This window comes from Myodes glareolus, chromosome 25 (assembly GCF_982192425.1).
Source record: "Myodes glareolus chromosome 25, mMyoGla1.1, whole genome shotgun sequence".
Lineage (NCBI taxonomy): Eukaryota > Metazoa > Chordata > Mammalia > Rodentia > Cricetidae > Myodes > Myodes glareolus.
In genome coordinates, this window is record NC_142050.1 from 37,403,517 (window position 1) to 37,414,178 (window position 10,662).

Consider the following 10,662-nt stretch of genomic DNA (forward strand, 5'->3'; position numbering starts at 1 on the left):
TCCCTGCACCCCGGCTGTACAGAGATGGAGGAGTATACTCTCCAAAAGCACACACATCCTGCAGGAAGCCAGTCCTTCAGGCCATCTCTGTCCTTCCCTCTTAGTCTGACCTCCCCAAGGCCAACCTTATATTGTCCTCCTGTTTCTCCTGAGGATATAAGGTAGGAATGGGAGCTTGACCTTAGCCAACAGAGGAAGACAGGATGGAACTTAGATTCTGACATTCATAATGGGTCCACACGTGAGTCCACCATGGCAGGACAGGAAGAACAATGGAGAGAGCCTGTCTCTCGCAGCTCTGGCCTGCTTAAGCAGGAGGCACTTTATACCCTCGCGCTCAAGCTTCCTTTATGGATTGTTTTTATGTGTGTTATGGCATATTCGTGGAGTCAGTTCTCTCCTACTCGTGGGTGTCAAAAACTGAACTCAAATTGTCCAGTTTGGTGACAAGTGCCACTTCTCACTGGGCCCACTCACAAGATCTTCCTAAAACTTAAATTACTCGGGGCATTCCCTCAGATTCTGGATACTCATCAGCCTTCAGCCACCGAGAAAGTGCCCAAGGAGAAGCTAATTTTGGCTCAGGTTCAGAGATTTCAGAGTGTTAGGGCCTGTGGCGGCACAGCAGGAGGGAGGCTGTGTGTTGGAGACTGGGAAACAGAATGGAAGGGAGGGCTTAGAGTCCCAAGATCTCTTTCAAGCCACGCACCGCACTGATGACTTAACTTCCTTGTACTAGGCATACCCGCTAAAGGATCCAGTTTCTCCTTCCCACCAACAGTGTCAACAACTAAGTTAGTTCTCTCCAGACAGAGCTGCAGATTTGGTTCCTCTTCCTCACTGTTTCTGACCCACCAAGAGCTCTTACCCTCTCCAACAACTGTTTGCCGTTGTAATGTCATGCACCGTGATGTTACACAGCAAACAGGCCTCTCACCAGGGCCAGCGCGGTGACTTTTAACCCATGAGCTAAATAAACCACTTTTCTTTGTAAGTTACCAAGCCTCAAGTATCTCATTACAGTAACGCAGATGGATAAAGGGAGCAGTCTGCTAAACGTCAGGCGTAAAGGCCAGGCGATTAGTGCCAGACATTCTGGACAAGATGCCAGGTAACTGCTGTGACATGAGGTCAGGTAGCATGTCACCGCGCAGGAGACACTGTGTCTGCCACCTGAGGCCACTCTCCATGCTGCCTGTGAACACCACCACCCCACCGCTGCTTGTAGAGCACGCTTATGGGACCTGAGTTGTTTCTTCAAGGCCATAAGATGGTAGTCTTCTAGTTCCATCATTTCCTCTGTAGTAACAACTCTTCTTGGAATTCTGGGAAAGACTATGGAAGACTACCCATCTTCCTTTTCATTTTCAGACTTGTCACTTGAGAGACCTACTGTTCTCCCAATTTATTAAAAAAAAAAAAAAGTAATTTTGGGCTTTTTTTTTTAGATAGGGTTTCTCTGTATGTAGCTTTGGAGCCTGTCTTGGAACTCACTCTATAGACTAGACTGACCTCGAACTCACAGAGATCCTCCTGTCTCTGCCTCCTGAGTGCTGGGATTAAAGGTGTGTGCCACCAAAAACTAGGGGAGGTGGATGCGAGACTATGTCTTGGCGGTAGGGTACTTGCCTAGTACGCAGTAGGCCCTGGGTTTAAGCATCAACATTCTTTTTTTTTTAAATATTTATTTATTTATTATGTGTACAATATTCTGTCTGCATTATGCTTGCAGGTCAGCAGAGGGCACCAGACCTCATTACAGGTGGCTGTGAGCCACCATGTGGTTGCTGGGAATTGAACTCAGGACCTTTGGAAGAGCAGGCAATGCTCTTAACCACTGAGCCATCTCTCCAGCCCAAGCATCAACATTCTAAACTAAATGAACAAATAAACAAACAACGTTTGAGGGAGTCTAGGCTGGCCTTGAAGTCACGGTGTGGCCAGAAAGGACCTTGAACTACTGATTCTCCTACTCCTACTCCCAAGTACTGGAATTACAGATATATGCCATTTCATTTAAGTCAAATGGCCTGGAGTGATGACTCAGAAATTTAGAATGCTTGCTGTTTTCCAGAGGACCTGTGTTTATTTCCCAACCCCCACATTAGATCGTTCACAACTACCCTAGCTCCAGGAGATTTGATACCCTCTTCTGATCTCCATAGACACCCACACGTGTGTAGCATGCTCTCTCACAAACACATACACAAAAACACATCTAAAATATTTAAAATCTAAGCTGAGTGTGGCAGCGCATGCCCTTAATCCCAACACTCAGGAGGCAGAGGCAGGAGGATCTCAGTGAGTTCAAGACCAGCCTTGTCTACAAAGCAAGTTCCAGGACAGCCAAGGCTGTTACAAAGAGAAACCCTGTCTTGAAAAAGTCAAACACACACACACACACACACACACACACACACACAATTAAATAAAACAAGATAAAAAATTAAAATCTAGCCATAGCATGTTTTTAATCCCAGCACTTGGGAGGCAGAGGCAGAGAGATCTCTGTGAGTTCCAGACCAGCCTGGTGTGCATAGTGAGGTCCAGGACAACCGGAGCTACATAGAGAGACCCTGCCTCAAAAAAAAATTCCTGGGTTCAAGGAATACTCTTGCCTCTACATTAACATCTTGAGTAGCAGAAACTTCAGATACATTCTGTTGTGACTAGCTTAGATGTGTATTTATAAATAACTATAATTTCATAGCCAAATTCACAAGAATAGTGGCAATCTTTGGGGGTTAAAAATGAAGAGAGAACAAACTATCAGAAGCCCAGGTACTGGTTGCCTTATGGCTGGGAGGAAATGGCCTGTTCAGTTGGGAAAACCAAAGCCATAAGACTCATTGCCCACTGGAATACAGGAGAAGTTACAGACTCACAAAGAACTTCAGACCACTCAGCAATGTTTAAAATAATCACAGACCAGAGAGACGACTCAGAGTGTTGGAGGTACTTATGGCCGAGGCCAACAATCTTGAGTTTGAGCCACAGGACTCAAATGGTGGAGAGGGAGAACCAACTCCTGCAAGTTGTCCTCTGGCTTCCACATGCACACAATGGCATGTACACACACAACGGTATGTGCATATAAACACACACACTTGCACACAATGGCATGTACACATACAATGGTATGTACATATAAACACACACTTGCACACAATGGCATGTATACATACAATGGCATGTACATACACAATGGTGTGTACATATAAACACACACTTGCACACAATGGCATGTACACATACAATGGTATGTACATATAAACACACACTTGCACACAATGGCATGTATACATACAATGGCATGTACATACACAATGGTGTGTACATATAAACACACACTTGCACACAATGGCATGTACACATACAATGGTATGTACATATAAACACACACTTGCACACAATGGCATGTATACATACAATGGCATGTACATACACAATGGTGTGTACATATAAACACACACTTGCACACAATGGCATGTACACATACAATGGTGTGTACATATACACAAACACTTGCACACAATGACATGTAAATACACACACACACACACAGACATGTACATACACTCACAATGCATCCCCAAGAGCTGGAGACATAGCTTAGTTGACAGAGTGCTTGTCTAATGTGCAGAAATCCTGGGCTTCAAGCTTCAGTACCAAGTGCAGTAGTGGTGCGGGACAACTTTATTCTGTCAATTATATTTTAAATAAATGCTGATTGGTCAGTAGCCAGGCAGGAAGTACTGGCAGGACAACCAGACAGGAAGTAGAGGTCGGTCAATGAGAACAGGAGTATTCTGGGAAGAAGGAAGCTCTTTCTGCAGTGTGAGTCCACCACAGAAGTAAGATGTGACTGCGTCACTGAAAAATGTACCGAGCCACGTGGCTAGCATAGACAAGAATAATGGACTAATATAAGTTATAAGAGTTAATAAGAAGCCTGAGCTAATGGGTCAATCAGCTTACAACTAATGTAGACCTATGTGTGATTTCTCTGGGACTAAACGGCTGGGGAACCAGGCAGCACAAGGACCAGGTGGGACAGAAAAACTTCATCAACACAGTATCATCCTAGCACTTGAAAAAGAGAAGCAAGACAATTAAAAGTTCAGGGTCATCCTCACCTACATAGCAAGTCAGAGGGACAACTGGGGATATAAGAGATACTGTGTCAACAAATCAAACTATTAAAAACAAAAGCTTGTCAGCTAGTGTTGACATTTCTTTCTTTTTTTTCTCTGACAAGGTTCCTCTGTGCAGCCCTGGCTGTCCTGGAACTCACTCTAGATCAGGCTGGCCTCGAATTCAAAGAGATCCACCTGCCTCTGTCTCTCCAGTGCTGATATTAAAGGCATGCATCACCACCATCCACATTTCTAATCCCAGCGGTGATGTGGGATTCCCCTATGTATGCTGTGAATGTGTTTTATTACCACTGGTTAATAAAAGCAGCACAGAATAGAGTAAGGCAAAAATCCCAAGCAGGAGGAAAGAAGGTGGAGTCAGAGAGACGCCATGTAGTCACCAAAGGAGACAGATGCAATGGAACCTTGCCAGTAACCCACGAGCCTCATAGTAATACACAGAATAATAAAAATGGGTTAACTTAATATGTAAGAGCTAAGTAAAAATATAATTAAGTTCGTCAAACAGTATTGTAATTAATATAGTTTCTGTGTGATTATTTCGGGTCTGGGTGGCCAGGAACAAAGAAGCAGACTCTGTCTACACTTACTACACATACTCTTGCATGTGGGTATTAGAGGTAGGAGGATCGCAAACTCAAGGCCATCTGGAAAAACACAGTGAAACCCAACTTCAAAAGACAAGCATTGCTAGGGGGTCATGGCGCACACCTTAAATCCCAGCACTTGGGAAGCAGAGGTAGGCTGATCTGTTAGTTCAAGGCCAGCCTGGACTATAGAGCTAGGGCTGTACAGTTAGGGCTGTCACACAGAAAAACCCATTCTCAAAACAAAAGACAGGCACCGCAGGCCTTGCTTTGTTTATTTATTTTGTTTGAGACAGGTCCCTCTGTCCTGGAACTCACCAGACAAGACCAGACTGGACTTAAATGCAGAGATCCACCCCGGCATGATGAAGTTAAAGGCATGTGACACCGTGCCCAGCAGCACTCAATCCCAGCACTCTGCGAGTTTCAGACCAAATGGTCTACACAGTGAGTTTTACTGTGAAGTCAGCCAGCGAGCACTAGATAGTAAGCCCTTGTTTCACAAAAGACAAAAACATAAAACACCGGCAACTTCTCATTAAACAGTTTGGGCTACTGTTGAAATTCTCAGCACTTGAAAGGGACCCAGGAGCCATACAGACTGGGCTTTTTTGGATTATATGCACAAAAGTTTTGTCTGCTACAAAGAGTGAGGCAGGCTTCCGCAAAGCTTGTTAGGAATCTGACTGCCCTGTAAACCATTTCCAGTGGACTTGACCTCAGACTCAACACTGGACAGGCTGTGTAGAACTATGGCCATTTTCTTTTTTTTTAAATTATTTATTTATTTATTTATTATGTATATAATATTCTGCCTGTGTGTATGCCTGCAGACCAGAAGAGGGCACCAGACCCCATTACAGATGGTTGTGAGCCACCATGTGGTTGCTGGGAATTGAACTCAGGACCTTTGGAAGAGTAGGCAATGCTCTTAACCTCTGAGCCGTCTCTCCAGCCCCGAACTATGGCCATTTTCACACATCCACAATATTGTATAGCTAGCAGCCAAAGAATTCTATGAAATCAAGATCCCAAAGGGATGTTTCAAAAAAAAAAAAAGATATAAAACACTTCTTTCAGTATTTATTTGTCCAGGGGTATAAAATACATGAGGAAATACTTGTTACTATTTCACAGCTCATAAATTGTCCCTGGGGAGGCTGTGACGTAGCAAGTGGAGTTTCCAGTTTTCTAATGATGGTGGCCAGCGGAACGTGTGAGAGGGAGGGGCATCAGCAACTGCCTTGAAAGAAATCTTGGCTTTGACAATGGTGAGTGACCTGTCAAAATACCATCTAATACAGTTCGTTGGGCTGGTGAAGCTGTGTTGTGTGAACTGAGAATGAAGATCTGTCTGCAAGGGTAATAGTGAAGAAGATGCAGTTCCTCACACCTGAGAACTTGATCTTGTCCTTCACCCGGGGACTGGACACTAATAGTCTCAAGAGCCAACAACATTTGAGCTGGTGACATGGCTCACCTACCATGACTGATGACCTGAGGTCAGTCCCCAGGAGAGAACAGTCTCCCTTGTACAAGCACAAATGCGCGCACACACACACACACAAATTTAATTAAAAAAATTTAAGTATATTGCTTTAAAAAAAAAAAGTCAACATTTACATGACGGAATGGCTAAAGCAGCTCTCTCCTATGGCTCTGATTTTCCCCTTTATTTACAATTTGTAGAGTTTACTTTTCACAATTTTTTTTTTCTGTGCTTTGTTGTTTTGCCTGAATGTATGTCTGAGAGTATCAGATCCCCCGGAATTGGTGTTCCAGACAATTGTTGGGTGATGGGAATTGAACCTGAGTCCTCTGGAAGAGAAGCCAGTGCTCCCAACCACTGAGTCATCTCTCCAGCCCTTGTAGGAGAAATTGTCTGTGGTTTGTAACAGAGTTTGTACTGAGTGAGCATCTGTAGTTTAGGCAACCCAAGCACAAAGCTGAAGACAGATGCACGCTTCAGCTGAGCTGGCCAGATTGTTAGGTGCGGTGGTGCACGCCTTCAATCCAGCACCTGGAAGGCAGAGGCAGGCAAATCTGCTAGTTCCAGGTCAGCCAGAGCTACACTGTGAAACCTTGTGTGCGTGTGTGTTGTGTGTGTGTGTGTGTGTGTGTGTGAGAGAGAGAGAGAGAGAGAGAGAGAGAGAGAGAGAGAGAGAGAACAGCACTTAATCCCAGCACTGTTGGGAGGCAGGGGCAGGCAGATGGCTGCCAGGTCTACAGGAGCTAGTTTCAGGACAGACTCCAAAGCCAGAGAAACTGTCTCAAAAAACTAAAACAAACAACAACAAAAAACCAAAAAACAGACAAAAAAAAAACAACAAAAAACTCCCACAAAAACAAACAAAACCCTGGATGGTCTCCAGAGATGTGAAGATCAACAGACATTCTGATTTCTCAAAGCAGGTTGGATACCACTCTGACCCATTTGTTTAGCAGCTGCAAAGAATAAAGAATCTGTCATGTCAAAGTGTTTTGCCTACATGTATGTATGTATGTCTGTGTACCTTTTGTGTGCCTGGGGCACAAGGTCAGAAGATGGTGTTCAATTTCCAAAAACTAGTTAGGAATGGTGAAGAGCCACCATGGAGGTGATTAGGATTGAACAACCCAGGTTATCTCTAAGTACAAGTTCTATTAATGGTGGACTTATTTCTCCAATCTGGTTTCCTTTTTGCTACAGGTTGTTTTCACTTTGAGACAAGATTTCATTCTGTAACCTTGGCAGCTATCCAACCCAACTTTCCATGGGTTGGAACTATTTCCCACAGTTCCATGTCCCAATTGAGCATCCTCTTCATGAGTGAGGGTGAGGGCATAACCACTTTCCACAAAACTTACTGCCACGGAAAATGGGCATTTAGTCAGAGGACCTTGATTTCTGACTGAATTTACATGATTTTGTGTGTGAATGTTGTCTTCATTTACATAGGTGTACTGCATACAATTGTTGTTTAACTTCAATACAGTGGCTACACCTTAATCTGCTATTTCAGCCAACATTCGTTGGTTACCATCCTGCTTCTTTGGCAGCAGCACAGGTGCACAGGTCACGCACTGGTGGGAACTCTGTTTCCACAGGGCAGGCGCTCTGCCTGCTAAAGGCAGCTCTAACTTAAATATCTGTTAATAAGACTTAGGATTCAAAGGCTAGGGTGAAAACGTGTTAGCTCAGAGGTTGAGTAACAACTAGCTAAGCATCTCTCCTTGCTAGTGTCTCCCAGAGCGCCCTTCTGCTCACTCCAAATGGCTCCCATTCCTTCCAGTGTCCAGGTGACCTCTGAGGCTCTATGATTACTTTCTGGAACTAGTTGCTAACTCAGCTGATATGGGATTCCCCTCTGTATGCTGTGAATATGATTGGTTAATTAGTAAAGAAAACTGGCTTGGCCTGATAGTGCAGAGCAGAACTTAGCGAGGTGGGGAAAACCAGGCAGAATGCTGGGTGAAAGGAGGCGGGAGTTGAGGAGAAGCCATGTAGCCCCACCATAGACAGATGTTGGAACCTTGCCAGTAGGTCATGAACCTTGTGGCAAAATATAAAATACTGGAAATGGGTTAATACTAGATAGAAGAGCTAGCTGACAATTAGGTGATTGGCCAAGCATAATTTAAATAATATGGTTTCTGTGTTATTACTTCGGGTCTGAGCTGCCGGGCAGCCGGGAAACAACACTCAATCTCCTGATCCAAGGTTAATTTCATCAACACAAATGCAAACTCGTGGTTCAGTGTGACCAAATGTCCCAACATTCATGCTTATGAACTTATGAATTCCTTAGTCTAAGGCCACAGGAAGAATGAGAAGCTGGTGAAGACAGCAGTGGTTAAAATGGTCCATACCTCCACCTACCTCCAGACCTCTGCTACAGTCTTCTTGCCTTTTCACTAAGCATTTTCTTTCATGGTACTGGAGATTGAATTTCTTAAAAGGATTTATTATGTATAGTGTTCTGCCTGCCTGTAGGTCAGAAGAGGGCACCAGATTGCAGATGGTTGCGAGCCACCATGTGAGGGCTGGGAATTGAACTCAGGACTCTGAGTCATCCCTCCAGACCCCTGGTGATTTTACGTTTATATCTGTATGTGGGTTAGTGTACACTGAGTACAGCTGTCCATAGCCCTGGATCCCCTGGAGCTGCAGGCACAGGCAGTTATGACCTGCCCACCACGGAAGCTGGCAACCAAAGGCAGTAATGTGCTAACCACTGAGGCAGCTCTCCGTCCCCGCACTTTAGCCTTTAAAGAATATTGGGGTATGTGAAGGTGGGCTAGAGACGTTGGCTATGTGCTAGAAAATAATGTTGAGGTATGATGGAGCTGGAGAGATGGTTCAGCGGGTAAAATCACTTGGCCGCTCTTCCAATGTACCCAGGTTCAATTCCTAGCACCTCCATTTGGAACAACCAGTCATGGTGACACACACCTTTAACCCTAGACAGAGGTAGGCAGAACTCTGACCAGAGCTAGTTCAGCCTACATGAGCTCCAGTGAGATCCTTTCTCAAACAAAATGAGGTATCCCATGGCCGTTATTTTCTTGTAGAGTACTGGGTTCAAGTCCCAGTAACTACACAGTGGCTGACAACCATCTTTAACTCCAGTTCCACGGGATCCAGTACCCCCACCATCTTCGGACCTCTGCAGGTACCAGGCATATACATGGACACACAGGTCAAACCTTCACATACATACAAAATTAAAATTAAAAATTGAAAGAAAAATTGGTTATGAAACTTAAGAGTTGAAGGAGTATCACCTTACATTTGGTTTGAAGCTAGCCTCAGCTCCACAAAAAGGCATTAATTGGATGTCAGTTGTGCCTAGCATCACAGCCGTGGGTTCAGTCAAAGTCCTGCATAACTGTGTAGAGTGGTACTTGGGTGCACAGGGAAAGAGGACCAGGATTTAGTTAAAGCCACCCTTGACAACACTGGGAGCTCACAACCCACCTGGATACATGAGACACTGTTATGACAAGAAACTGGGCATGGTGGCAGATGCCTTCAATCTCGGCACTCTGGAGGCAGAAACATCCGGGTTCCAAGCAGTTACTGTAACTACCTGTTCGACCAGAGGACCTGGGTGAAATTCCTAGCACCCAAACTGGGGCAGATACAAATGCAGGCAAAACACCTATGCGGGCGGGCAGGCAGTGGTGGTGCTCGCTTTTGATCCCAGTACTCAGGAGGCAAGAGGCAGGCGGATGTCTTGATATTCAAAGTCAGTCATGTGTTCCAGGACAACCAGAGATGTTATACAGAGAAATCCTGCCTCAAATAAAGAAAGAAACAAACAAAAAAACCCAAACAAACAATGAACCACTTCAAATTCCCAACCCTCTGGATGTTCTTATCTATAGCCATCTTACTTAGGAGCCTGGCTCAGGCTCCACTACAAGCACATGGTACCAGGAGGGAGATGGTGACTGCTCACAGGTGCCTTCGGGTTCTCAGGACGCTAGGCGGCTTGAAAAAAGGAGACCCACTTTTCCCAGCCAGTCTACATGACCGAGACTGGGAAAGCTGACAGTTCTCACCTGTGGTTTTGAAAACAGGTCATTAGACAAACAAGAAGGCAACTTTTTTTTAAATTGTTTTATTTGGGAAAAGTGCTTCTTACAAAAGGGCAGCTGCAAAATACAGAGACCTCTGCAACGATGACTTGCCTTTCTCAAGTGAGAGAATAGGTGGGTCCCAGGGAAGCAAGGCAGAGGGACAAATCCGAGCATCTCAAGTTATTTCCGGAAACAGCAACAAAAGGCAAAGGTGAAATCCCAGCAAGGGATTCTAGCAACTTAGCTTCTGCTTGTCTTGCAGGTGGCCATGCCCTTCCCTTCCTTTAGTGAGAGGGGCTATTACTAGACAAAGCGACAAAGGATTCTTGTAGTACCATCAACACCTCAGTTTGGAA